This window comes from Pseudopipra pipra, chromosome 1, assembly GCF_036250125.1.
Source record: "Pseudopipra pipra isolate bDixPip1 chromosome 1, bDixPip1.hap1, whole genome shotgun sequence".
Lineage (NCBI taxonomy): Eukaryota > Metazoa > Chordata > Aves > Passeriformes > Pipridae > Pseudopipra > Pseudopipra pipra.
Window position 1 is genome coordinate 95,842,175 of NC_087549.1, and position 6,050 is coordinate 95,848,224.

The window sequence follows — 6,050 nt, forward strand, 5'->3', positions numbered from 1 at the left end:
GGCAGGAGGTGGAGGCATTTTTTCCAATACACAGCTCATTGCAATTAACTGCCTCCAAGCTGATTTCTGACTTTCTGATAGTATTTTAAACTACTCAGGAAATGCTGTTGGTGGAGAGCAAGGCTTTCCTCTCATGTAGACCTTCTTCCCATGCAGAATGAACTGTAACTGAGCCTGTAGATACAGTTGCTTTTATATGGTGCCAAATACAATTTAAAATAGTGGTCACTTACACACCTGAGAAGGGGGGAGCAGGATGTGGGGAGGGGCTCACACTTGCCACCTCTGAGTCTCCCTGGGTCTGGATTAGTTTGCATGATTCACATTGCTGCTATTCCCTTCTGGATGGAGTAGTTGGGAAATAAAAAAGGGCTGAAACTGGATGAAATGAAAATATTCTAGTCTGGACATATGGAATGAATTTACTTATGGGCATTGGTCAACCCTGTTCTTGCATATGTGCAAGCATATTTTGTACTCAAATCAGAATGATCCATTTTAAAACTGTATTTAAAGAAAGAGCAAATAATTGTTTAACTGCCCCATTTCTGAAATACCTGTTTTTTTTACAATGATGACTTGTGTTTTCCTATGCCACCAACATCTGAATTCAGCTGTCAGACTTGTGCTTTCTTCTGTATCGCTTGGCTATGCCAATTTTCGGATCTATCTGCCTATCTAATGCTATTGAGCTCCTGAATACGTGCACATTTTCTACCCTCCTCCCCCACCTTTTTCTCCCCTTTAGTTACTACCAGTGTTTGTGAACCATTATAACTCCACTTCTGCTGGTTTAATTAAATTTACCTATGGAAAACAAAGACATGAGATCTGGCAGTTAGGGAGCTCAGGGACACAAGGTGATCTGTTACTGAATAAAGTGATGCTTGAGAGGTGCTATTCTTTATGCATCATCATGATCATCAGATAAGGAAGAATCGTATGACACATTGCAAGAATGCTTTGAGGAAAGTGAAATTCTAATCCTTTCCCAACATAATCATAATGATGTAAATGTATCCCTTTATATGGTGTAAAATTGATTTTTCCTTCCTGTTAACAGCTGTACAGTTTCTGTTCTGCACACATTTTTCTTCAAAACTGCCTAGTTCCCTCTGAGTACATTGTTGTTTTTTCCTTCTCCCTTCTTTAAACTCATTAGTTTTTTATTTATTTTGTTTGCCATCCTGACCCTTGGTAAGGTTAAAATGATTATTCAGCAGTTGTGCACTGTTGAATTACCAGTCTTTTGTTCCATGGTCTATTTTGTTGTTGGTGTGCTCCATAGACGCCTTTGACTCAATTATCGCTGATATTGTTAATCTCTGGGCTACTCAAGATGAATTCCCAAACTGTATAAAGATGACATTGGTCTTTTCTATTCTTAAAAGACTAATTCTTTTGACAGAAATCCAGGAAACTTCAATCTGTGAATGAATAAGGTAAAAAGGACAGAGCAATGATGTGATACTTTTTATCACACTGACATTGTAACTCAATTCTATTATAACTTCTCTTAGGAATCTGATATCCTAGTCCAATAAAAAGTATGGCAGTCTTTATTTTATGTAACAAAAATCTAACTGGTTCATGTACACTGCTGGACCTTAGTTGTCATAATGTGGTCAAAGGAGTGCAAAGGGCTGTGCTCTGTTCTCAGAAATAACTTCTGTGCTTGGAAGCGTAAGGGGTCCCACAGATGTCCAATGATATGAGGAAATTTTACTGATTTACTCTCTTGATTGGGGAGGGGGCAAACTATTGTACTGCAAAGTTCTCACGGGAAGGCAGGTCTGCTGGAATAGAGGTGTCTCACAAACTCACTGGACTTTTCCAGCACTTGAACTGAAGTAAAGCATATGGTTTCATATTTTGTTTTAGAGGCTAGTGAAAGGCCTCTAAACATACATTCAGGTGTGTCTGTTTTGATCAAAAATGCTAAGAGCAGCACCCATCAGGACCTCAAGGGAGGTGACCATCCATAAATACTGCCTGCTTTCAGCACTGAATGCACTCTAATACTCTAACACTATAAAGCTAAAGCACACAAAAGGTAGGCAAAAGGTGGATTTTTCCATCTAGTCACTGATCTTACTGCGGATTTTATACCACAGCTCTAATGCTAATGTAAATGTTAATTGTCTAAGCCCATCTCTTGCCTTTCTCCTGCTTTTCTGGCTTCTGCTCCTCAACTTCCCCATAGATGTCTCTGATTCCTGCCTATTCCATGTTTACCTGCCACAGTTCTCCCTAATTCTTGTCTGCCACTCACATCCCCCCCCCAAAGCTCTGACACAATATTGAAACCTGCCTTTATATAAGAACATCTCACTTTCTTGGCTCTATTCACACTAAACAAGGAGAAGCTGGTTACTCTTTAGACCAAGATTCATTCCCAGTTGCAGAGCTTCCAACTTGATCTTCTCAGTGAACTAGTTATGGCTTTAGCCTGATTAGGTGGCTCAGATAGGACTTAGATACATGGCATGAAGGAGATTATTCAAAAAGGAGGATTAGACAGATAATAGCTAAATTGGCAGAGAGGCTAATCCCATGCATGTGCAAGAGGGACAATTTAGCTGTCAAGGGACCTTTCCCTCTCTCATGTGTGTGGCTGCTGGGATAAGATAGGTGGGGAGGCCTGCAAAGCGAGATGGATGTGTGCAGGTTAGAGGCACAGCTCTAATGACTAATGACTGAGTCCCACTGTTAGCCTTCACAGCAGTCCTGAAATGGGAGTGGGCCTAACCTGTTAGAGATAATGATACAGATACTGTACTAAGAGTCATCAGTCAACTTTTAGTATTTAAAAAAATACACATGGATAGATTTGTATGTAATATAGATACCTATTCATAGGACCTTATAAGATGCCTTATGCCTGTATGGCTGTTTTCTCTGTCTTAAACAAGTTTACTATGCTACTATAAAATAGCCATTTCCAGTGCAAGTGCAAAACCAGCCAGGGATGGGGTTTTTTTTAATTTGTTTGAGGGGGAGAGGAGGGGGAAGGGTTGAGGTGGGATAGAGGTGGTGGTGGCATCAATAATATGGAAAGATTTAATATTTGGTCATAGGTGCCTGTGTCACTCAGGACTTTCAGTAGCTCTGGAACACTGAGATTTGTATTCGCCAAAAGGATCACAGTCTTACATTTTCTAAAAAAAGACTTTTCATCTCTCTATCTTCAACCACAGCCTCTTTTTATTTAGTGTGACTTCTTTACCAATTGTTCTAACAGTGTACTGATCAATACAGATTTTATTTGTCTAATACTCTTCATCTATAGTTTTAGGAATTATCATGATTTGGTTCTCATTGATCCATGTTGATCCTAGTCCTCTTTTTCCCATCTTATTTTCATTCCCTTCAAAGGATGCAATGTCTTTTGTTTTGCAGTATTCTCTGTGCTATTCAACCCTAGTTGCCTTCAATTGTTCTTAAACTTAGCACAAAAAAATCATATTTGTTTCATTTTATTTTTTGGATTTGGCTATTATTTGGCTTGACAGTGCAGAGGTCTCAGGTATCAGCTGTGGTATTTTCCTTCAGTGGCAATTCTTTTTGCCTTTCAGATAGCTGACCATTTTGCATAAGCAAAGAAGAGCTAAAAAGAACTGAAATGTCACTCCAAATATTTAGTTTATTCTAACTGAAACAATATATGCAGTTTTTATTTACACACTTTCATATGATAAGCTTTCAGAGATCCTGAAAAATGAATGTTTTAATAATTTTTTTTTTGTTATCATTTTTCATTTCAGGGCAATGGATCTAATCTTTTAGCGTATTTTAAAATTTCAGCTGACTTGAAATCAAATTGCTCTTTACAAATTCAGGCCCCATAGATCAAAACATTGCCTTCAACTTGCAAGGCTTTGCACAGTTAACTCCATTCAGCCTTTTTGAGCATCTTATAATTGTGATGTGGAGGAAGGAGCTTCCATTTTTTAAGTTATCCTGACTCTCAATAAAACAGCAGTGCTGCTCAGAGAAAACAGCCAAAAGCATTGAGCTTATTCTGGTATTGCATTTTCTATGTGCTTGGTTTTGAACTGTAATTATTTACTTCATTTTTAGACCAGATCTACTTGTCTGTATTTACCCATGGTCAGACTTCTCTGCTTCTGTTTGAGTCACATTACATCTGAACATTACTGAAAATATAAATACAAATTTACTTCAACTACTATTTTCCTTCTCTCCTAATCAGGCTCTTTTAATTTTTATGACCGTTATTTGCTCCCCTTTACCTACTCTAGACTGTTTCAATATCTTCTCTGACCCGTGCAGCCTTGTCTCACTTTTTTTTTTTTTTGCTGTGTCCACTTCCATGTTACTGATGGCAGCCAAACTGTCTTCCTTCCCTTCCTCCCACTTTTACCGTCGAGCCAGCCAGCCAGTTACCTCAGCTGGCAAAGACCACAGGAGCCCACCCATTAACTGCAGGGAGAAGCAGGTCAGCCCACTCCGTCCCTTGATCCTGTATGACAGAGAAGAAGGACAAAAAGCTCCAATGAGTTGCTTCTCTGTGTGTCTTGTGTGTCCTGTGTTCTCTGTCTGACTCAGCTTTGCGGTCTGCTGGAAGCATAAGCTTTGTTTGCATCATTGAGATTGGAAAAATACCATTTATTGTATTCACAGATTTCAGTGAGACCATTAATCTTGGGGAGGGCTACCTTGGGGGGTTATTGGTGGACTACTTTTTCTCCTACTCCTTTCAGGATCCTGAAAAAATGTGTCAAGCAGAAGAAAAACGAGATGTTAGAAGATCATGGTTGCAAATTCTTAAGAACAGAAGTGAATTTATTCCACTTAAATTTAAAATTAAACATATAAAATAGTAGAATCATAATATTCAATGTTTTTACCTGTGGTGAGGAAACAAGCTATACTAACTGAGATGTCTGGTTGTCTAGGAGAGCAGCCACACCTGATCTGGTATGACTGAAAGCACAGCTGGCCAGTTTCAGTACAAAATAAGAGGCTAGTTTATGGATGAATAGAGATTCAAAGGAACTTTGATTCAGTACAATTTTTTTTAAAAGGTTCAGTAAACAATTTGATGTTTTATGCTTCTTAATAGCAGGAAAATTATCTTGTAGAAAATTATGTACAGTTCAAAACTTTTCTCAGCTGCAACTCCACAACTGCACTTAAGACTAATAGGCTATTTGCAATTGTAACTGAATAAACTTTGGCCTTCTATGTAATAAATTATCACTTTCCTGACTTCCAAATATTTATAATTATTAATTTAGGCAAATTAAAAAAGACAATTTAAGCAAACCCAAGTCAAACAGCTGTATTTCATGTATTTTTAATATTAATTTAATGAGTAATGATATTAAATCAAAAGGCTGCTCACGAAGACTACACCAGTGCTGAAACAGAGAGTGTACATTACTATGGGAAGAAATGGATATCTTAAACTTTTTATTTTGAATTGTTCGTGCAAATTTGACTTCTTTTAAAGGTGCTGTCTATAGGATGAATGCTTTTTACACATTACAGTTTTGTAAAAATGCAGCCTGACCTATATTTACATTATTCCTTAATTTAATATTATGGCTTAAATTTACTTAGAAATAGGATCAGTGGAGTTTAAAAAATAAGAGTTCAGAGCAAAGCATTGTTCCAGGCTATGAAGCTTACCAGACAATGACCTCAAAATAAACCATCCAAAGGTAATCACCAATTTTAATTAAACTTGACTGAAAATCAAGGTAGGCATTTTGTCACTCTTGGGTATGGAGAAAGGGACGAAAGGAAGTAGGAGGGAAGTTAGAGACTTTACTGCAAGTCAGGAAACTCAAGGAAATCCTGTCCACATGCAAAACCATTAAACTTTGAGTTCTTGTATTAAAACCTGGAGATACATATATGCTCGTGCCGAACAACTCGGCCCAAGGAAAGCAAAGATGTCATTGCTCAAAATACAAAAATACATTGCTCAAAAGTGACTGAACTTCACAGAATACAGGATTGGAATTAAAAATATTTTCTGATGTCAGTACTCACTACAAAGGAGATAAAGCAATAATGAAGAG

The 6,050-nt window shown here is 37.7% G+C and overlaps 1 protein-coding gene across 1 annotated transcript in view; it reads left to right on the forward strand.

Moving 5' to 3' along the window:
- SALL3 (spalt like transcription factor 3) overlaps nucleotides 1-6,050 on the forward strand; it is a 51,036-nt gene that overhangs the window by 34,235 nt on the left and 10,751 nt on the right. The gene's annotated exons all lie outside the window — the stretch shown is intronic.